The sequence below is a fragment of the Aquila chrysaetos genome, chromosome 5 (genome assembly GCF_900496995.4).
Source record: "Aquila chrysaetos chrysaetos chromosome 5, bAquChr1.4, whole genome shotgun sequence".
NCBI lineage: Eukaryota > Metazoa > Chordata > Aves > Accipitriformes > Accipitridae > Aquila > Aquila chrysaetos.
The window spans coordinates 32,153,220-32,177,592 of NC_044008.1; the positions used below are offsets into that span (position 1 = coordinate 32,153,220).

General features: G+C 39.7%; 1 protein-coding gene across 1 annotated transcript in view; it reads left to right on the top strand.

Annotated features, from left to right (window-relative positions):
- Window positions 1–24,373, top strand: part of CNTN1 (contactin 1) — a 255,513-nt gene that overhangs the window by 112,848 nt on the left and 118,292 nt on the right. The window lies entirely within an intron of this gene.

A 24,373-nucleotide genomic window follows, 5' to 3' on the forward strand; every position in this document is an offset into this window, starting at 1 on the left:
ATGCATAGGAGCTGTGCCTGAACTGCTTATGAATTACACATAGCTCAAGATCTTCGCATTGGCTACTACCGCCGACAATAGAGCTGCTAATTTCTTTTCTTGCCTGCAGTAATACCATATTTTGGGAGTTTTTTCATGGAAAGCAAGAGAATTTCTGATCTTAACTTGCATAAATAAATGCTTTTTATATCTTAGGACCCAAAGGAATCCCCAACTGGCTTTTTAAGACATCTTTTTTCTCTCCTGAACCGCTCCATGGCAAAAAAAAGGGGAGGACAAATGATTTGAACTTAAGAGTCATTATTACATTCATCACAAACATACTTAAGTTTTTATCTTTCTGTTGTTTCTGTATTTGTTTGCAGTGTCACAGAGTTGTGTCCACATACAAGTAGTTCCAAATTTGTGTTTCAGGTTCCTGAATATTTTTTCACAATATAAGAGGTCAGGAATTCCTATTACTAAATTTGTGATGGTAATGTATCTTTGTATTAATCATAGCTGCATTTGTAGAATTACTTCTGCACATCGTTTCATTACTGGTTTCATACTTGGCTTGAAGCAGTTACGTATTGCCAGTTATTCCAGAAGAAAATAATACTTTTGCTCATTTGGTTCAAATTTCAAATGCTTTGTCTTCTACCAGAAATGCATGCTGCAATGGAAGTAGGAATGCTCTACTATTTACCTTTTAGAACTCCAAACGTGTTTTTTCTTTTCTTTCTTTGCTGTTCCCATACCTGATTTGAGGCCTGTAGTTGAAAAGTATCTGAAGAAGAGGACATGCGTACTGCTAGTGTTAGAGAAATGCTTACTAGTTACTACTCATCTTTGTGACTAAATATGTGCATTGCCAGAGCACCTTGGAACAAGGTGTTTATGCAAGTAAGAGGTGTGTGAACTCCTGGTTTTTTCCCCCCATTTTACGTCATCTTTACTAGCTAAGCACTCGGTGCTTTCCAGCAGGGTATGCATGGGTTGATTCCATTTTACCTGCTGGGAGAGCCTGCTGTGAGCATGGAAATAAGCTCCAGCAGAGCTAAGTCACCACGAAAAAGCAGCACGTCAGTTCCTGCTGAGTTTCTCTCTCCTTCTTCCTTCTGCCTCCCCTCTCAAGTCCTAGTCCTAGAGCTAGCTTGCTCTCCCTGCTCTGTCTCTTCTGCTCCCCTGTTCCAGGGGTCACGTAGTGATGCCGAACCTCAGCCCCAAAGCATCAGTGCTGGGGCCGCGGCACTTCATCCCCACTTTCTCCAGGAAACGTCAACCCTTGAGCTTGAGTACTTCATGCTCTTATTAGGCAGCTTCAACACACCGGGTAAGAGTGTTACCCCCTCCTCTTCTCCCTTCCTCCTAGCCTGCAGAGCTGCTCTGAAACCTACTGGTAGCTTTCCCATTGGAAACATTAGACTTAGCTAATTAATAATTCGACTGTATGACACTCTCCTGTGTATTTTCTCTTCATGATTTTAGTGGTAAGAAGCATGGAAAAATCCAGAACGAGAAATTTATCTTTCAGTCTATTTTTGGCCTCCCGAGGGTTTCACATGTACTATATGAAATTGTAGTTTATTGGTTAATTCACTAAATACAGGAGAAGAGAGCAGGTTCTCATCCTGATGGGAAGGAGCTGAGAGGGTGCTGTTGCCTATCATTGTCACTGAAGGCAGGCCTGCAGCACTTCAGAGTAAACTGTTTTAAAATGTGTGTGTCTTCAACCTGATGGCAATGGCACAAGGGGCTGCAACTTGTAACACAGCTTCAAAATGGAGACTGGTTAATTTACGAGGAAATCCATGTAAAGAACGTTTTTCTATGGAGCCTCACATGTTGTTTCATGATCATAGGACAACAAGAGAATACAACAATCTTCTGCACTGGGAATACTCCATGACTAGACATTTCTGCCTGCCAAGAGAAGGATACTTTTCCTTCAGTGCCTGGGACTTACCCTGGTTCTGTGAGCAGCATGTCAGCTGTACCTGCAGAGGTGGGGCAGGATCTACCTGAAAAATAGCAGCTCGCTGCTGAATGCAAGGCATTGAATTCAGCCTTTTACATCTGTCCTTCGGTTAAGTCCTCCAGATTTGTTTGGTTCCCCAACTTGGGACTAATACTGATAGCAGCTGAGCGTGTGTATATGTACATTTTATAAAAAGAAACATAATTTTAGTGGACTTTTGGTGTACTTGAGTAGGTACGTAGGTGACTAAGTTTTGGTTCTTGTGCACTGTAGTGCTTTCTTCCTGAATTTCTCCCATATAGAGCAAATAATTCTCATTTTACTTTTGGAATATTTTAGTGTCCATCTGCATATTTATAGCAAGCACCAAAAAGAAATGTGTGCTTGATTCATCATGTATCATTTTCTGTATTCCAGTTGTTCATATCTAGCCTGATTAGTTTTTTGGTATTGCTGAGAAGAGACAGCCTGACGTGACGTTGCAAGAAATAGGAAACAGGAAGAATTTTGTTGTGAAGGGTAATACCCGGAATCTTAAAAACATATGAAATAGCACAGATATAAAGTAAGCGTCTTCAGTCTTGGAAAGAGATGTCTGAGCAGAGTGGGGAGAGCTCTATAATATTATGAAGGGTGTGCAGAAGGTGAATGGGAATCACTGTCACTGTTTCTTGTAATGTTTTCATTCAAATCTCCCTTGTTCAGTACTGAGAAGAGGTTCAGAATAAACAAAAGAATTTATTTTTCATGTAAGGAATGGTTAAACTGTTGGTGTTATTGCTACAGGGTGTATAGGTGCAAAATGTTCTCACACGGGCTAAGCAATGAGACAAATTTGCAGAAGAGCAATCCAGCAAAGGCTATTGGGCAGAAGGGTGCTGCCTCCCACGTGGGAAGTCCCCAGATCCCAAAGTTCTGGAAGAAGAGGGTGTTTTGGGGAAGTAGCAGGGTTACAGCGTTCCAGCCAGATTCTCTGGGGCACCGTCAGGGGCAGGACTGCCAGGGCCAGAGGCACCATGGTCTTAACCTGCACGGTTGTTCTCGGATTGTAAGGTGGGGGTTCTGCCAGCGGTGTGGCTGGCAGCTGAAGAAGCTGCCGTGTGCGGTGCTTTGGGGGCTCTGGGTGTCCATATGCAGGTGATCACAGGCTGCTGGGATGCAGCCAGACCCCTCAGGACTTTCTGGGTTATGCCACGAGCCAAGACTACAGCCCAAAATCAGGAGGTTACTATCCCTGGCATTGGTGATAGTTTCTTCAGAGGATTTGTACCTTCTGTCACTTCGCAGAATGACAGTGCAGGTTCATCTTCATAATTTTGAGGTTTGCCTTTTTGTTATTATTTTGGTTTGGTTTTTTAATGCTCAGTTTGCTATAATCTTATAGAATAAGTAATGAGAAATCCTTTTAGACATTGTATGTTCTGTAAAATAAATGGACATGTGTTCACACATGGAGTCAGATAAAATAAACCAGTACAAATTGGAACAGACACACACCCCCTTGTGCATGGAAGTGTAATACATATACTAGAGGAACTATAATGAAGCTATATCTAGCATCACATACTGAGAAGATGGAAACACCCTTCTCCCCTCCTCCCTAACATCTGCTCCTCTGAATCTCCATTTGGGACACATTTAAAAATAAAACAGACTACATTAATTTTCACCTGAAATGCAATCACTAATGAGCTAACACATTAAAGAAGGAGATGCCAGATAGTTGAGTACCATCTGGCATAAAATATAATACCCCTTTACCTGTTGTGTTAGAAAGATCTGCCTGGGCTACAGCAACCAAGTCCATTGGTGGCCTGGTAACCATCCAGACCATGGAGATGTTTTGTTTGGTTTTTTTTTTAAATGGGCTTTTGTTGAGAAAAAAGAGGACTATAATTTTCCAGAGGCTGGTAAAGAACCTTTTCCAAGGACTGGGTCCAAGTAAGCATTTAGTAGTATTCAGAGAACTGATAACATCGGGTTACTTTTCTGTCATGCTTCCTACAGAGCTTCCGTACCTTTATGAGAGGCCCAGGACTGGCCCGTTGCATGTGATAATTCGGGTGAAAGTGGATATGGTGCAGAGTTGTTGGGTGACATAATGCAAGGCCATAAGGAAGGCCATACTGGACCAGACCTAGTCCAGCATCCTGCCTTGAACGGTCGCTAACAACAAACGCTTCCCCTGCTTTACCTTCCCAGCTTCCAGCCTTCAGCTGCTCAGAGAATCCCTGATCCAGAGCCAGCTGGTGGGTGTTTAATAGCCGCTGATTAACCCGTCCACCAGGAATTTGTTTAATCTCTTTTTGAACTGGTTTATCTCTTAAAATGCTCATAAAAGTGTTTTCATGACACTCCTCTCTGCGCTTGTAATATGTTCTCGTTTTCAGCCCGATGGGAGTTTAGACAATCGTGTCAAAACTTCCTCAAACAGGGAAAGTAAGAGGATAAAAGAATTTAAAAATGGAAATATGTGCTTTCCCAGAGAAACTTCAGTCTCTTAACTACCACAGTGTGTCTTGGATGCTGTAATGTGCTTCCTCTTTGTTCCCCACAGTGAAGACGAATGCTGTGCCTTAGTACTTTTCAAGGTGACTCTTAAGAGTTTTTCTCTTTTATTGTACCTCTGCTGTGACTGCAGAGGCTTCACAGGTGACTTTGTTTTCCTGGTTCTGGTGTGCATCTTGTCATGAATTATAGACTTCCTTAGACTGCCAGCTATTTATAATAGAGTCCAGAGAAAAAGAGAAGTAAATGTGTGTTGTTCATTTCTATACTTGCCATGTTTATTTTCTTTCTTAGCCTGGTAGAAATATGCACAATTGAGGCCTATATAAATGTTACTATTTTGCAGTAATTATTCATTTATTAAATGCTGTTAAACTCTGAAAGATAAGACAGGGCTTAGGAAAAAAAAACAGTAGAGATTGTTTCTTCAGGCGTGAAAGGAAAAATGAAATGCAGTAGTTTCCATTTGTTGTTCTGTTTTATCCTTAGCCTGATTTTTGTGCACATCCAAAACCTTTCACTTATATTCAATGGAATTTCAGCCAAAACTTCTGATGGAGCAGGTACCATTAAGATGGCTCTTTCTTGAGGGAGGCTTTATCATGGGGAGTAAATACAAGGAATTAGCTTTGCTGTTGGTTGCAATGAAGGACAAATCAAAAAGGCTAAGCATCTTGCTTTACCCGAGTTCATAGTGTGTAATGTGGGAATAGCAATGCTTCCTTCTTCCAGTGTTTATTCATCTTGTTTATTTGGAATAAAAATATTTGGGGAACTCAATTATATTTTTGTCGTACCCAGAACAGCAGCGTTTGAGCCTTTGCTGGGAGTGTTAAGACGTTCCTGTAGCCCAGGTGATAACCGTGTCCTTGATTTTAATGACTTTCTCTAGCTTTCTCCAGCACTGGAAGATGTCAGAAGTCTTTCTGTGAATATTCTGTATATCTTTGTCAGTATTTCTTGCTGTGTGGAGCTCAGCTGGCAACGGCTGCTGCGTATAACCCACTCACTGTACCTAATTATTCAGATAGATTTCTGCAGTAATGTCTGTGCTGGAACATACCTGATGGAGTATATAAACCACAGGCTAAGGTGCAGTTGTTCATTGAAGCCAAATGAACAAGGAATAAGTAAATAACTTACTATTTATAATAATTTATAAATAACTAATAAGTAAAATAAGAGGGAGAAAGGTGATGTCTTTGGGGCAGCAGACTGAGGCGAGGGATTTCTAAGCTGAATTGAAAGCTTAAAAGTAAAGGTTAAATTTCAGGATGTGGACATTTTTTTGCTGATTTGATCCAATTTCTGTCCTCTCATAAATGAAGCGAGTAGCTGGATTTGAAAGAAGTTCTACTGAGTCACTTCATTTTCATCCAGTAGCCACAGGCCAGTTTTACAGGTTGGAAACTCAGTTGGATGTGCTGGGGGGTCACAGCTGGCAGACGGCTGTGCCCAGTGGCGTGCTCCATCCCTGGAGCAAGAGACTCCGGGAATGCCACCAGGGCCTGGAACAGCTGGAGGATCTGAAAGGCGATAAGGGGATGGGATTAACATCCTCTTCATTATCAAACCATGTAACATGCTTGTGTATGACTTTGAGTGAACAAAAGCACAACTAATCGTCAAGTTGTGTTTGTTTGATTTGTGTTCCCTTGAAAACATACCTAGAAATTCTCAATAGCCGAGGGTGGTGTGGTGTAGAGTCCCTGTCATATTTTAAAGTAGATGTCTTATAGACAAACTCTGCAGGAAAGTGAGGCAAACTGGTTCATCCAAGACCTTCCCCTGTGTTCCAGTCAGATTTTCTTATTGGTTCATATGTGTTTACAACGGGTAAAAACAGCCTAAAGAATAGAAATGTCTAAATGTTTTTTCTTTGACAATTCAGAAATGGTTCAAGTTAGATGATTATTGGTTAATTTTAAAATTGTTAACACTTCACTAGTTTGGCATAAATTCAGTTTAAAACTTCAAGCGTAGTTTTAAGGTTTTCCCTGCTAATTTCTGTAGAAAATATTCTTACTGTACATGCAGCATCCATACAATGTTGATCAGTCTACTTAAAAATAATATAGTCCGTTGATTTTTATAAGTTATTTATGATGAGGCTGAGAATAAAATGCTGAACATCTTTAAGGCTTTATACCGTGAGAATCACAATTTGTGCTCTATTAGTTTTTTTTGATGTATAATTAATAAAACTTGGGCTGATTTCATATTCAGCAAGGAATTCTCTTCCTACTCGCCCAAAAAAAGGGTGAAGGATGGGATTTATGCACTATGTTTAGACATCCTCTTCTCCAGCACTTAATTTTAAAATTATATTTGGATTGTAAATTTAGCTGGTTTTAATAAAAAAGTGTTAAGATGTTGAAATTAAAATGAAATATTTTGTCTAAGGGGTCCAGAAAAAAAAACACTGAAAAATTTCTTTTGTTGTTTTCTCTGAGAAGGGGTTAACTACAAATATTAATATTTTCTCAGCTCTAAATGTACTTTCTGGAAAAGGAATAGCTGTAGATCAATTAATTAACAAGTCCTGCTCATGAACCATCACTTAACTACATTGCAGTGGCCTAGTATGTCACCTAGATAAATTTTCTGATGTTGTTAGGTTGTCCTGCACACTTGCTATAATTAAGATAAATTAGTTCCTTAGAAGATGTGCTAGCAGATTGGCTGTGTCCATGTACTTTATATTGCACCAGTATGTTGAGAAAGCAACCCAAAATATTCAACTGAAAGTAAGGATGTTTGTACCACTTTTTTTTTTTTTTTTTTTTTTTTTAAATCAACAGGTAATCTCGATTATGCTAAATCTTGTTGGAATTTTTCCCAAGATAATATTTCTTTATGTCTGCACCTTATTAACCTATGCCAAAAGTGTGTCCTGTGCCTGCGTGCGCGCTGTGCAGCCAGGATGGAGAAGCAGGAGACCAGCCACGGGAAGGACTTAAAGCAGAAATCCATGTTGATGCATAGCTCTGAAATGTAGAAGAGCAACCCATTTGGTTGCTTCCTGGGCTGATCCCCCCACACTGCCATCATCTACGAAAAGACAGAGATGAACCTCGCAGAATTGCCTCTGTCCTCTCTTCCCCATCTGCCAGTTTGACTGCGGGAAGGCACAGTCAGACTCTCATGGTTAATCTTTCATTATGATTATTTGAAGAATGATGGCATTACATTTCATTATGACATGAATAATTTCCTTAGGCCTCTCAAACCTTTGATGCATGACAAGCTGATCTTAATCTAAAGTTGAACACCTCCATGTAATTACTCGAATAGCAGGTAAGGATGGAGTTTGACGCAGTGATCTGGAAAACAGCGGGTGCCTGTGTAAGGGCTTAAGGTAATCAAAGCCCAGAAACTTAAAACGCTGCTGTATTCAAATTGTTACTTCTTTACTTTTGAATTCATTTTTTTGAACATGCTATTTTTTGAACATGGTATTTTCTAGTGCTTTAATATAATAGATTTATTTAAAAATAGAGGATTGTAGAACAAGGAAAGGCCTCCTGCTGTCAGAAAGCATTGTGTTCTTTAACTTCATTCAAAAAGATCTCCATTTTTAAGAACAGTTGTTGGCTCCCACTCCTTCTTTGGAAGGTTGTTCCAGAATCCTCCTCCCTCGATAGCTATAAATTTCGTTCTAGGCAAAGCGGCTTTATTTTTCTAAAACCCTGAAACAAATACCTTTCTGAAGAGTTATCTGTGAATCTGGTTTCTAGCAACCATCCCTGTTCTCATCAGGTGCTTGTGCACATTTCATTGCCTTTTATCATATGCCTAGGAGTGGAAATTTTGCTGCTCTTCAGTTTTTTTACTACCACTATACGTTAAATCAGACATGAAAAGGCAGCATGCGCAGGCTTCAAACCAGGTCTTTCCTTCTGCCTTGTCTCTCAGGCATATATTTGTCTCAGGCTCTTCCGTGGCTTTGCTGTACACACGTGCCGTGCCCACACAGTTTGAATGTGCTCTTACAGATGATTGTGTTTAGTGCAGTTCAGTGCAGCATGGCAAGTTTGGTGACTGAGACTTTCTCTGAGCCCTTCTATCCCTGCCCCTCTGTAGGCACATGGGAGCCTACAGGGGAATTTATTAGCGATAGCACATCTTTAAAGATTTCAGTTAAGAGAAGTCATAAGTAGCCTTTCTGTCCCATCTTTATTTGTCCGGACCAGAAGTAACTCTGCTAAAGTCCTTAGCATTATATCAGTATAAAACTACCAGCTCTTCTTGCCCTCGCATTTCATTCTCACAGTTCTCGGGCCTCGTGGAGTCATTATTCTAAAGCACAAGCAGGGACAAGTCTGGCTTTTGCGTGTTGTTCTCCTAACACAAGGTCGATGGGAAAGCATGTGGTGTAATGTGCCATGGCAATTGCAGGTGAACAAATGTCCTCAAGACAGTGACATCAACTAGAGTATTTGTCAGGTTTAATCTGAGTAAAAGTCAGTAAACCATCTTGTGGGATACTTTTTCTTAAGGCTTTTCTGCTGAGGTTCAGATGACTCTGGTGATGTTAGGCATGCATCAATGAAGAGGCTTGCACAAACCTCCCCAGTGTATCATGGTTTTGAAAGCTCATCAAGCACGTTTAGTGATGAACGGGCAAAAACCCCATCTGGTGGAGCCTTCTCTCTGGTATTTTGCTTTGTCACAGTTCTGGAGTCCAGAACAGACGGCACCAGAAAGTGCCCTCCGGCCTCTGAGCCAGAGGAGAATTAAAATCCTGTGTAAGATTCCTCTGGAGGCTCTAAGTCTAGGACAGTCTTAAAGTCACTCTTGTTTCATTCCTTCAGAACTGAGCAAGTTAGGCCATCTTGTTTGTACTGAAATGGCACACTACTGGTTTTTTTCTTCCATTTCAATTTGCTCAACCTTCTGAAGTTTTCTGTCCAACATGAATACAGTGGTGTCCTTTCCTGGTGCCCGGCTTATTCAACCACCACCACAGTTCAGTCATTAAACTCAAGGAAGTCATCCTTTGATTGAACTGTTTGTTTAGTGAGGCTAGCCAGTTTCTTCTAAAAATCTAGATTTTGCTGCTCAGCCTTCTTCAGAAAAAAACCCCGATTCTAGATTTATATAGAGTTAACCCAGGTGTAGGGGCCTCCTTAGCTGGGCAGGCATAAAATCAGAGCGGGGCAGGAAACCTGACAGCAGGAAACCTCTTGATTATTTTTCTGCAGGATGCAGAATCTGCTCTTCATCCGAGCCCCTTGGCGATGAGATGGGCATGGCCCTTCAGTAAGATTTCTCAGGTTATCAGGACTGCTGGCACAGCCAAGCACAGCAGTAACGCACTGTGTTGTGGCTGCAGTGGCAAACATCATATTTGGTACAAGCAGATGAAGCCTGTAAAAAGCTAATGAGAAAGAAATGGAATTCCTTTTCAGCTTTAAGCTACTTGTTATTAGCATTTACTTAGAATAAGAGATTAGGAATATGAGGAGGAGGTGATCCAACTTCATTTTTTTTCTTGAATCGGAGAAAAAAAATACCTGGACTGGGAGGACTCAAAGGGATTGTAAGGGACATTGGGGAGTAAATCACAGCAAATAGATGGAACTTATTCTACATTTCAGTTTAAAAAAAAAACCCACAGGAAAAAAGTTGAAAATTAACTAAAATTAATTTAAAATGCATACTTTTTCTGGCATGTATTTATCTTTAAAACATTTCCGTTTTGATGCTAGTTCTAGCAGCCTTAGATTGCAGTGATCAGAAAGGCTTTTTTGTGGTAACATTTATGCCTAATTATTAATAAAAATATTTGTTTATGATAGTGAATCAAACTAATATACTTATCAGGATTCAAATAATGAATAAGCGATGAATCAGAATCAGAGAATAGGTGAAGCACTCTAATTTTTATATTTATCTTCTAGATTTGTGGTACTGAAGTGTGCGTATAAATATATGTACATACACGTACGCATACATGAGTTATTTAGGGACTTTGCCTTCACTTTGTATCTTACTTTTTAATGAAGTGTTCTCAGATTGATTAGGCTTTTTTAAAGTTCTAAGAGCTATAAAATTCTCTTGAGATGCAGGAACACAATAATTAGGGGTTGAATTATTTTGTTACACAAATCGGAGCAGTTTACAGAAGTGTTTTTAACTACATCAGCTAAACTCAGAGGCCATATCAAAAGAAAACACTCCACCCCACCCTTTGTTATATTTTTAAATCATGGGTAAAAAAAAATTTTAAGACCTTTAAGAGGATTTCTGTGGCAAGCCCTAGCATAGAACAAGGTAACAGAGATTAATCTAGCATTGAAAGTGCTGCTTAAAAAAATCTCCCTGGACTCATCAGTAAATATTGTGACAGGCCAAATGCGGGTGGCCTTACTCAAGGAGATTCAGTGGTGAGGACTCATCGATACAACAGACGCTACAGATGTGCAGAGTCACAAGCAGGGTATGGAAAAAGGAATGGGTAGGGCAGGATCAAAGAGAAGTTTAATTCAAAACAAATGAAAACATTAGAGTACAGCTGCCAGACACTCCATGCTGGAGCAGGATGAGGCCCAAAAAAGAGCTTCAGGCATTTGGAACCTCCTCCAACCCATCTGTTTTCTACAAATATTAGTCGGTGCTTAGACATTAAGTATTTAGGGCACGTCTACACCACGCATCGCAAAATGGCCCAGCGGTATACCCGAGTGAGCTGGCGATGCGGTGCGCACAGACCCTGTGCCTGTCTTGGTGTGTACAGCGCACTTCAGGCTCTCGCCGCTCTTCCACGCTGTAGCCTGCGTGGGTTTTCTAGGCTCGAGTCCAGCGGTGCTGCGTCCCAAACCTGCAGAGCCTCAAATGATTGTCTGCAAATAGATGTTCGGATGAGGGCGTTTTCGCCTCTGATCTCCAGTTATATAGCGCATCAGAATATTATTCCCAAAATTGCAGCCTAGGTGGGTTATAAATTGCTCTAAGAGTAATCTGTGCAGATTCTTGATACTAAAATTTTGGGGAATTAAAAAATGTTACTGAACTTAAATTATCCATATTTTAAAATTATAAGTTAAAGATTCATTTTCTGTTACGCACAAATCTAACAGTGCCAAAACCACACAGTAAAGTGTAAGACTAGTAGTTAGAAAATCAATAGACTGGAAGTATTAAATGTAAAATGGAAGCCTTGCAATGATTGATGTTTCTGAGTAAATGTCAGTGGATTTGCTGTGTCACCTTTAGACCTTTAGAGGTTGGAACAGTGTCCTTGAGACTGTATTTGTATCATTTGCAAATAAAAGGAGCAAGAAACTTTTCTGGGCCTCTAAAGTTAGCCTCTGAGCTCCCTAAGTTAAATAAATGTGATCAAGCTTTCAGAAATGCTGACGAGCTAATTCCAATCGACTCCAAATAGATATGTAGATGCATGACATGTCTAAATGCAAGCCATTTTTATTTAGAAGACCATATGTGAATTTTAAACCTACCTTTTAAGAAACCAGGTTTACAAAAACATGAGCTACAAGTTATACCTGATACTGGATCATGTATGAGCTCTCCTGTTAGGGCAGTGCAGGCATTCCCACATTGCCAGCCCCTGATGTTTCCTTTCCTTAAACAATTCCTTCCTTCTTAACACAAATGTTTTTACTTCTGGTCTTCATTCAGAGCTGAAATGAGTTTGTCATTGTTTGATAATAACGAGACCAAAAAATCTTATTTTTTCTTATAAACATCTGAGTGGTAAAGCGACTGACTGTAGGTGGAACAATAGATTTGAAATTCTGAAGGAGTGGGCTCTTAGCTGAGGAAATGACTTTCAATGTCCTGGTAAAAAAGGTTTCATGTGATTGACTTACTGGCTTTGAAATTACCTGAGTGAACAGCATTCTTTTTTTTTCCTGCTCCAACAGACAAAATATGTGTCTTAGAAGGGTGTTGTCCATAGAGGGCTAATTTTATTATAAGATGTGTACCGAAGGCATGCCCCTCATCAAGGGCATATGTGCACCTTCAAATAAACCTCATGCAGCCGAAGAATAATGACAGTGGCTTTACGGTACGTGGTACTATTGGAGACACTGCATGCAGCCATCCTTATTCCTATCTTCATGCAGAGGTGCTCGGAGTTCCCTGGTGGAGCTGTGGCCCTTTTGTTCCCAGCTTGATTCTCCCTTTGCCAGAGAGCCCGTGAAATCACAGGTACTTTAACAGGACTGAGCTCTTGAGAGCTGACAGTTTGGTCACGATGCTGGAAGTTTAAGCCTATGGTGAATACACGGGTGTGGATTGAGTTCAGGTTTTTTGTCATTTTAGCAGAGTGACCGGGGGAGAGTATGAAAATATTCTGTATTGAAAGGAAATTGTCTCTGGAAGACAGTCTTTGAGTTGGCAGGAAGGAGGAATGTATTCAGTGTGATTGTGGCTAAACCAAGAGGCCTGGTTATCCTGACTTTGCATGACACTGACATTAGAGCGTTTTACTGTGTATAAACAGTTTTTATAGCACATATATAATAGTACCTAACTTTTATGAAGTACTTGAAAAAAGTCATCCATCTGGCTAAGGCAGCAGTGTGACATGACAAGCAAAGTAAAATCAAAGAAGCCAGCTCCAAAAAGGCTCATATTTTGTAATAGGAAGATGAAAGAAGATGGTAACAAAACCTGCTGCTTATTTCTTTTGTATGCAAAAGGGCATGCATGTAAGATTTACTGGTTTGTGAATAGTGAGAATACGCATAAGCAAAATTCTGCTTGCAAACAGAATTTACATAAAGTTTTAAAAGTGGTCCATCTGGCCTAGTATTTTCTCTCCAGGAGTTTCAAATAACATATAGTGAAGAAAGAGTGTAAAAAGAGGGAAAAGATTGCATAATACCCTCCTACAATATTCTGTCTGTCCCCAGAAATTTGTTACTTGGGAATTCCCAAATCAGAGCTGCCATCTTTGGGCTTAATCATATTTTAGAGATTTCTGCATTGCATGGTTGTGTAATTGCTTTTGAATTAATTAAAAAAAAATTGACATCCTTACATAATTAGCGGTGAGATCCACAGTACACATGTTGCTACCATGGAGTGAGCTTTTGATGCCAATCGCCAAATTTTCCTCTTTCACTGTAAAGCTGCAGGGAACACAAACTGAATGCCTTCTGATGCAACTAAAGTGGAACTTGTGCTCCACATGCATCTTTAGTTAACTGAAGCCTCTCTCTGGGACACATTGCATGAACAACCTGTTCCTCAAGAGACTCTGTAAGGAGGATATACACAGCTTAGGAATACGAAGTGTAATTTATTGCTTAACGTATGCAATAGATAGGATTAAAAAGCTACCAGCTACCACTCAAAAAGATGTTCCATGTGTCCTGCTGTTCCGCAGCAGGCATCAGCCACATGGGGAAGTGATGAGCCTCCAATGTGCCTTGCATCATCTTCAGTGTTGCTGAGTTGCCATGTCCCAATTCCTGTTTGGTTTTTTTTTTTTTTTTTTTTTTCCTTGGGGTTTTAAACCTTGGGGTTTTAAACCTTTAAAACCTAATGGTATTAAACTAGTACTTTTCCTCCTGAACCGCTGAGGTTCTGTCTTTTACCTTCTCAACAATTACACTGGTGTCGGTGCTTTTCCTTCTCTTATCTTGCCTAGTTTTAGGTCACCTAATGTTTCACGCTTTCTTGCCCCACAGGCAGCTGAGTCCCTGGGCTGAGGGGAACACTGCCAGCAGTGAGGGTTCAGTCCTGGCACCACGCTAGAGCTAGGTAGAATTGAAACACCCGAAGTGCACGTTGTGTGGGTGTTAGGTCCTCCGTGCCGGTTCCTCCTCGCCGCTTCTGGTGCGGGGCAGCATCCGTCACCGGTGCCCTTCCACCTACAGCGTTTTGGAGAGGAGGAGAAGGAAAAGACCAGAACCGTTTGCAGCGCCTAAGCTGGGGACATCAGGCGTCTGTAGAATGGCACGGTGACATTTTCTGGCATTTTGTGTTTCTTTCCTAGTAACACTTAGCAAATTTTTTTTTCGCTGTTAATGAGCAATGAGTTGACTTTCTTGCTGGCTCCCTCAGAGGACTCCAGCAGAGCTGGGAGGCATCGTTTCCTGCTAAAAAAAACCCAACTAATCTTCACTGATACATCACACTTAACATATTGCAAGAATATATATGCAGTTTTAAGTTACCATTCCGTAGAAGATTTCATTTTTAAGAGAAGTACTGCCTTTCCTCATAACATACATAAATACCTTAATTTCTTTAGTATTTTTAATAAAAAAAGATACTGTTATGTACTGTGTTCAATTCCTAATAATTAATTTACTGTTACTAAACATGTAGTATCAATGACTGCAAAAGTATATAGAATATATAAGGAATGTGAAAATGCTGCAGTTTTTAGTCTGTGCACAAAGAAATGTTACAGAGAAATATCTTACTAAGTCTCAGCTGTGCCTTGACTACTAAATATATTACAGTATAAAATAGTATATTTTAATGCATTTGTATTAATTTGTTATGGTAGATTTATTAGACATAATACATATAAATGAACTATGGTGTATCAAATCAATTATTATTCTTAATCGTGAGGCTCAAGTTATTTATTCCAAGCCCACAAGCAATGCAGTAGATTTTGAGGAGTTTTTACAAAGCTACAGTGTTTTGTGGCTTAAGTTTACAAAATACTAGAGAAAATTATTTTTAAAAAAATAATCTTTTGAATTATTAATTGTAACATTATTGTAATTAAAAGCATAAAACTTAAGTGAAAAGCAATAAAAACAAATTATTATAATTTATTTTTCTTCCCCTTCTTCCTTCTGGGGACATGGGAGCAGCTGTAATTACTGTATGCAAGCTTTTACGCTTGCCAGGGAAAAGCTAAATGCATGTAATTGATAGCAACAGCTCCGTTTCTCAAGTGAGGAGAATGAGTGCTTGTGCTTGCATCCAGTAATTGCAGCCAGTTTTCCCTTCCCAATCTGCAGCAAGTGACCTTGCCGTGGCTGCAATGAAAGATAGCTGTTCCGTTCTTGGGGGAGTAGAAAATGGATAAATCCAAAAGAATGCGGAGCTTACAGAAATTGGGGTGACCATTTTCTAAATTAGGAAGCAGAAGCCAAAATAGCGCTGTAGTCTCAAGAATATCTCTTTATCTGCGCATGCTGGCTTTGCCTTAGGTCCCTCTGAAAGACGGACATCCAGAAGAGTGTGAACTAGATGTAGGGAGAAGATGCCTGCATTTGTTATATAGCACATTCTTTCCAGTTTCTGGGAATAGCAAGATGATAGTATGTGTCCTCTTTAAAATCTCTTTTGCAGATTGCAGACCAGTAAGAACACAGATCCTGGCTTAGCTCCACTGGTTTGAGAAGGGAAGTTAGGACAAGAGAGCCAGGAATAGGGTGCATACCCAGCATGGATCCTTCCTGTGCATCTTTCTGCAAGCAGCAGTTCTAAGGCATTGGGAGCTGGAGGTCGCATCTGAACCATCATTTTCCATAGCCACCAAAAATCTAAATGTCTGTTTATACTTTTGGCTTCCTCTACATTCAGTGACAATAAGTTCCCTAATTATCTATTTCTTTACAATCCAGTGCCTGATGATATCACTGGTTATATTGCAAGATACAGTGAATAAGCACTCCCTTCATTTTTTTCTACCTCATTCGCAAGGTTATATAGACTTCCTAACATTATCAGTCACTGCTTTTATGAAACAAGTACAGGTTTTTGCAGTCCTTGTGCGGAAGACGTTCCATACCCCTAGTCCTCTTCCTTCTCCATCTCTGTAATTTCTCAACTTCTGCTTTTTTCCTTTTGAGTATAAGTGGCCACAATGGCAGCTGGATAAAAAAGGTGGGCACAGCACAGACTCACAGAGCGGCATAATGATTTTTTCTGTTCTCCTGAATTAGAAACATCAGTCTTGGAGGCTGAATGCAAGCTGAGAGCAGTTGTTTTGAGTTCAACTTCAGTGTTTAAATCAGACTAGCTGTGAGAACAAAGGTTTGTAACCTGTGGTGCAAGGTGGGAGTACTTACGGAAAAGGGATGACATCACTAGTTGTTACGAGAAAGAGAAGCAATTTATCGCCTCAAGAAAATGGCAGTGTTTGCTAGAAGCTAGCTGGGAATTTAATATAGCCCAAAAACCTAATAACCCTATTGAGTCCAAGGTATTTAGCATATGAGCTTTTGTTCTGAGGCTTATCTTTAAAAGGCTTTGGGTAGGTCTCCTCAGGTCATCAACACTGAGATGTAAGAGAAAAAGCTGTTGTTTTGTAAGATGTGTTTTCCCACTGATGACGGGGTGTTTCTATCCTTTATCAAGGGTAGAGTTTGTTCTGATGCAAAACGGTTGCTTAGTGTTAGCCACATAGGCGCACGCGATAAGGGCGTTTGGTACATTTCATCAAATGTATCGCCGGCTGTGCAGGTACAGGGGTTTGGGTGGTTCTTGTAGGAGCGGCACTTTCGTTTGCTGGTTGTGGAGATGGTCACCAAGCCTTACGTTTGCTGCCCTGGTGTGAGCTGGTTCCAGTGGCAGCGTATGTTTGTGTGAGGAGCGCCTGCTCCTAACGAGGAGCTTAACAAAGCTGAGGGATTGCTTGAGCAGTAGGAGCAGATGTTCTGGAAGAATATACATGAGGTAGGATCATTTTTCCATGTGAGTTATCATTCTTATATGATTTTTCTGTATAGCTTCCCTGGGAAGGCTGTATGTGGCATCTGTGGATATATGACAGTGTGAGGCTTCTTTCTCCATCAAAGCAAGTTTGCACATGGCATTTGGAAAGCTCATTTAAAGCTACCCATTAAAGTTAGCATACTTAACATCCCCTATCTGCTCAACATGGTGTAACGACGTGACATAGTTAAGTTGAACTCAAAATTATTGTTCTCAGCTTGTAGTAAGCTTTGAAGGCTGCTGCCACTGCTAAGAGCTAAAGAAGAGTCGGAAAGTGTGACGCTTTTTAGTTTTTTCCACCCATATGAGATACCACTGGTTACAGAACTGCCATTGCCTTTATCTAGAAGTCATTACAGCTACAAAATGACCAGTAATATTAGCAAGTCTAGTTCCCTTTTTGACCACTACTGAGAACTGGATTGATATTTTTAGAGACCTTATTCAGGCTAAAATGTGGGGGGGTTGAGTGGTAATGACTGATTTAGACTCTGTTTTTCTGTATGTACAGTTATTTTTCCCAGTGTTAATCACTTTCTATTATCGGAACTGAATTTCATCTGCTATTTTACCATTTTACGATCAGATACTTGGTATCATGATCTCCTGTAATTCTTCACAGATAGCTTAGATCTTACTGCCTTGAACAAGCGTTGTATCTTCAGCAGTCTTCATCATCTCGGTGTTCTGCCCCTTTCCGTCTCCTTTGTGGATCTGTTGAACAGCAAAATATCTGAGGGATCCCTCTGGTAGCCTTGTTCCATTGTCAAAACCAACTCGTTATGCCTACACTTTGTTTCCCTTCTTTTAATGCTTATTAATCTACAAAAAGAGATTCTGGGAGGAGAGAATATTTGCCAGGGAAGCGCCCTGTGAGCTGTGGGTAGAGGCTGCAGTGCACATCTCTAGTATCCATTGCTTTGCTAGTTTCTGGGTTTGGTTTCTTCACAGAGTCTGAGACAGTTGAGAAGGATGCTTCAATACAATGCTTATATGACTAGGCTGGTTTTTGCCTTCTTTCTAGATTTGCCACTGGACAAATAAATAATCTGAAGAGCATAAAGATACCATTTTCTTTATAGCTATATCCCATATAGGTGAAAATAAGGTTGTATCATGATGGAATTCTGAAGCAAGATAACAGTAGTTCCATGAATTTTGGTGGTTTCCAGCTTTAGCTGTTGGGGCACGTCTTTTGCAAAAACTTGCTATTTAGATTTGTGGTAAGTGTGTATCCCATTTTACCTGGCCAGTAAAATTCATGGTGTGGTAAAACACGAAGATGCTGGCATACAATAAGGAAGTTTTCAAGTCTGTGTTGAGTAGACACAAGAGTGAATACAGCAGATGATATTCCAGGGGCCTTGTATACCTACTTTAAAGCAAAACAAAACACGATGTTAGGTTTAGGATAATTGCAGCGGTAGGGTTGCTAGCTGTAAAATTATATTTTCTTCCTTTACTTCTTTAAGTATTATTGAGGCTTACTGAACAATTTCAACTTCTGAAGTAAGCTGGAAAGATGATAAAAGTGAAAAGCCAGCATGAGGGTATTTCTAACTCCCAGTACTGCCATTTCCAAGCTGTGCAGCCTGATAAATGCATGTGCAGTGGCTTTTCTTTGAAGCACCAGTGACATCCAGCGGAAGCATCCAGTTAGACAACCCCCAATCTGTCAACTCGTAGATTATCCAAAGATCTTCAGTACTCAGCCATTTGAAGTTGGCAACTTGGGATTGTTTTACTTCCTGACCCAATTCAGCTTATCTTTGTTTTATTGTTTTCATTTTGGTAGAACAGGATTTCTTTTATTGCTGCATTGACAATGAGGTTCAATGAATGCCTCCAGCTGGCGTTGCCTTTTTTGTTGCTCTGCGTGATATCCTAATTGACATAGTATTCTGGAATCTGCTTGAGATTATGAACTGTATACTTTAGCAAAAGGCTCTAGGATCATTAAGATTGCATAGTTGACTTCCTGCAGTGCTTATTAGGGAGGAATTCATGTTTATTTGTAGTGTTGACAACAGAAGCTGAAGCCACGTATCCTTCTACTTTATGTAATAGAAATCTTAAATCTCAGCTGATTACACACTGTTATTCCTATGTTAAATTCCTCTTCAGGTTTGTAACGGGTTGTGCTCAATTTTGTCTCCTGGTACTCAGCGTTAGCACAAGACAGATGCAGTTAGGATTTTAATTGTCACACTTACTAAAAGAATTTCATGGCAATAACACCTGTCTGGCATTTAGCTGCCCTCTACATGTATTATATCAATTAGAAGGACTGACTTGTTTTTAAACGCATACATTTTCAAAAATAATTGTAGCAGTTTGTAAGGTTGCTCTTTCCTGTTGGAGATGTAAATGAGAGCAGAATCTGTTTCAGTTAAATGGTAGCTGCTTCTCTCAGTAATTGAGTGTTGTTGGGTCTGTGTACTTTCAACAGAACTGAGAATATTGGTTTTTAGTAGGGTTTTTCATATTAAAAAAACCCTGAAAGTAGCAGCTCAAACAGAAATTACGGGGTTTTATTTGCATTTTCACCTGAGATACAGTCTTTCTGAGATATTCATGAAGAGGCCAGTTCTGCGAAGTGAGAAGTCATGTCTTTATTCCCATTTTTCAACATCATTGTTTTGTTGAATGCCATCTTCTTCTCTGAGAGGGACCATAACTGAGACTCTGTAGAGAGCTGCTAAGTATCCTAGAAGATGAAACTGAAAACCAGACCCTGTCACTAAATCAGAAATAGTTTGAGAAGTACGCTTTTTTATAAGCTCTTTGTCTAACACTCTCCAGGTTTGCTCTTAAAAAGTGTAGAAGATACAGATCCCATTTTTTTTTACTATGGCAGAACGCTAAGAGCTAGGGACCAGGCTCATCACATCTAACTTTTTACATCTAAGTGAGGTGCATGAGCTGGGTGTATAGTCTGCTTTGCCCCTCTAGGAGGGGGCAAGTGAAAGACGACAATCAGGTACCTACTAAGAGGTTTAGATCTTAGGTAGGCTGACCTGTTTTCTAGATGGGTAGATCTCTCCTCCAACTATAGATGGTGTCTTGAATGACTCTGCTCTTAAGTTTGTCATATCAGGGCTTCAGGATGTGCTTCAGAGTATTGGCCTTTGCTTCTAGATTATGCAACAATAAAAAATAATGTATTTGAAAAATCATCCATTAAAGTATGATTTCCCAAGCATTAACTTGATTAGTTTGTAAAAAAAAAATGCCTGTTTAAAACCATTAGCTGTTTTTAATTACATTTTCAAACCATGAATGCTTTTTTTGAACAGATACTTTAACGTAGTGCTTCTTTTCCACTGAGTCCATAGAGCATGTAAATAGCTACTATAAACTATAGGACATTACAGCTTCGATAGCAAATCTTGGGGTTTGTGCTGATTGTTTATAGCACAATTATAGTGATAACCAGTGTCCTATATATTTTCTAATGAAGCAGAACAAACACTCCCTGACTAGAGAACTTTCAGGTCTAAACCCTGCAAATTAGGACCCTGTAGCGATGTAGGTAGGTTTCTAAATTATTTGTCAAACTCTCAGTGTTGTTATCTCTGTTAGTTCTGTTAGATTCAATAGCCTTAACAGTAACAATTTAGTGGAGAAATCTGGTGGCACAGAAAAAATATCAAAGCAAAAAGTAAGCTAAATATCTTTATTGATGAAATAGAAGTCATTTGTAACAACACTCAAGTCTGCTCATATTCCCAATTCCAACATGGCAGAAAAGAACATCCCAGCACTAACCATAACATCACTTGGAGGAAAAGGCCCCAAAGAGCAATTTTTCAAATATCTTTGCCTTCAAATGTGCTGATTTACATTTATTAGCTATTTATATTATATGTATGACTGCACTGCAAACCTGAGAACCAATATTCCTTTGATTTAATGTAACTTATTTTGTATTTCTATCTCAATTACATGAAAAATTATGTTTCATTACATATGAAACATATGTAAGGTGAAATATGTGAAATTGAAAAAAAAAAAAAAACCAACAAGTTTTATTAGGAAATCTTACCACGTTTTCCTCTACTTAAAACATATTCCAAATCCTAACAGGTTAATGCATCGCAAGCATTAGTACTTTAACTGAGAGCAGACAGCCATTCTCCATACCAAGGGCAAAAAATCTTCTATATGCTCACTGTAAGAATTTCTAATTCTGTAGGTCTTCTCCTTTTCAGTCCCACATTCTTCTGTCCATTTCAACAAAATTACTAAACCTTAAAACCTTACATGCAGGCAGCTCTTCTACAGCACAAAGGCAAGCTGGCTTAACTTTATTAGCAATAAATAGCTTTTGTGTGACTGTTGCCAGGATAAGAGCTATTATGAATGAATAGGAGAGTAGGGGAAGAAAGATGCTGGGGTTTTGGAGATTAAGAGTTTATTCATTCTTTCTGGAAATAGGTAGGCTTTCTCTCAAAAAAGAGATGTAAAATTTAAAAACGGTATTTGCGTACAGAGATTTTAGTTCTAAGGAAAAATTAAAGCACCAGACTCACCAGCAAAGATAGTCTCTTTAAAATTGTCTTTCCTTTCACCTCTTAGGTCAGTTAAATGTATTCCTTACAAGTATCATCTACTATAGCATTTACCGTGTATTTTCAATCATTCATCAAAAGCTCACGTTATGACCAGATACATGTTAAAATTAAAGCAATCAAATCATTTACAGTGACAAAGGACTTAATTTTAAAAGGTGCTGAACATCTGTAACTACTGCTGACGCCCGTTGGAATGAAACATCAGGTTATGAGCATCGCTGAAAGTTGCGGTTTGGTAGGAATAGCAGAGGTTTAGCACCTCTCTGGTGGCTTAATCACTGTCGGGAAACATTGCATTCTATATTGCATTATAAAAATTCAGGCTGTCTTAATGAGTAAGGAGTGCGAATCTTCCCAGAGCTTTAGGGAGAAGCTGTGAGATTTGCTCTTTGTCTCTCTTTACCTTTAAGCTTCTTCAGCAAGAAGTAAAAGGTGTTTAATAGACAGCCTATGGCACGTGAGTAATGTTCGGTACACTACAGTGTACAGTGTAGTGTTCGTATAGTGTATGCTGTTTTTTCCACACAGACCCTTAAGGAAATTTCTATTTTATAATAGTTAATTATGAAATACCTTTTGCTACTCTTCAGTCTCATCTCTCTCAAACATTTGCAATGGTGTTTTCTAGAATAAAAGAGGTAGTTGCCCAACAGTTACACTCTACTGAAATTACTGTTTGCACCAAAATTATTTACAAGAACACAGGAATGAGTTATTGGATGCTGCTGAGCAATGGCACTAATACAGTTACTGAAAATCAAAGTAATGGACTCCATGCTCTACTCCTGGAACTGTTCATCCTCCAGCTTAAATGAACAAAGCTCTATTCAGATCAATTTGGCTATGACTCAGTGTCCGAATTCAGTCTAAATGATTATGCATAAGGATCACTGTAAGGTGCCAATTTTGTGTAACCGTGCCAATGATAATAAAATAGAATAAAAGTCCAAATGTGACTACCTGTGAATAATTGAAGGGAATAATGCTGAGGCATGGAAAGATTGGGGGTGCTTTCAGCTAGTTACATAGTGAAGTTTGATACCATTTATAGTAGCGCATTAGTCTATACCATGTAAATGGAAAGGACTCCCATCCTAGAGAACACCATTTCAATTATCTGATGTTGTTGAGTACAGTAGATGGCCCGCTTTCCCGATGATCTTCTCTTCTTTAGGAGACGTTAAGAGGGGATTAGGGCGGAATTGCCATCAGTGTTCCTTCTGCTACTTTTAACCCACTCAGGGCTTTGGTTTCTAGTGCTGTCTAGCAGATTTCCTAAGTTCCCTCTTCATGCTTACAGTGTGTTTAAAAGCAAAATCTGCTTGTAATTAGCATTGCTAAGGTGGCCTGCAGGTCCACCAAACCCCAGTAGGTGGATATGGGCAGACTTTTGCCTTCACTGAACAACCCAGCAGACTGGAGAAGCGTGAGCTTTGCTGGAGTGCCTGATTATCTTACCCTTAAGGTCCTGCAAACAGACCATTACCGTCATGTCTGATGTACTATCGCAGCAAAGAAGTGGGCTGCGGAGACATCACAGCTATCTCCCCCTTGGGAAGAGGTAGGTTATACTGCAACAGGTGTATAAGGCATTTTTTGTCCCCTTTTGGATGGCCAGACTCCTGGGCTTTCTTCCTATAGAAAATGCCCTTTCATGACAGCATCCTACATTGGCTCACGGCTTCCACAATCAATTCCTGGCAGAACAGTGAGGACTGGTCTCATGGAAGTTAAGTATTTGAGGCAGGCACAGGCCAGTCAGGGCTTGGCAGCTACGACACGGTAAGTCTGGTTACTTCATCCTGGAGCTTGTTCTGGTGGTGGGCTAAGGAAATATTTCTTCTCTCTTACTGCCAGAGGCCAGAACAAAACAGACTGTAGGATCTAGCTTCCATCACTAGCGTATTTTTTGTCTTACTTGTTTTGGGTTTGTTTTGGCATTTGTAACGCAGATGATCATCCTGAACGGAATGTTAATTTCTCCCTGCAAAAATTACAGCTTGCTTTTGTGAGACAATTTGTGCCTTTGTGTGAATCTTTCATTGTATTGAAGAAGGATATATATGCCCTAAGGCAATTTATCTTTGGGGAATTATGTGACCTTGCACACTTCATGAAATGGATAGAGTTCTGATTTAATCCCGTGATGGCATTTTATTTTAAATTGTAGAGACAGACCTTTTTATTGTGCTTTTGCAAAATAAGCAGTTGCTTTTCTAAGACATTTAAAAGGAAGCATGTGCAGGAAATCCTTCACTACAGTCTGAATGACAAGGAAAAATTAGAGGCTCAAGAGGGAACTAAAAGGCCTTGTACCAGTTATCTATACAGAAATAGATTTCCTCTTTTTATTACCTTACCACTAAATAAAAGTTCATGTTAATGCGGTTACTTTCCTAGTAAAGCAGTTGGCCAGTCTTCAGGCTTAACCAGTCTGATTTGGTGTCAAAGAAGGGACATAATGTTGATGGTGATGCATAGGATGATAATCCAAAGAACCTTGAGATGGAGAACTGTGGCTGCTGAATTTTTAGTTATTCCTGAAAAGACAGGGACTGCAGCAGGATTTTTAAAGTGACGTAACATTTTGGAGGAAAATACAGCATAGAGCTCTATGAAGATTTTCAGTCAGCCTAAGCCACGTGGAAAACTTTAGGTTTGGAAGAAAGAA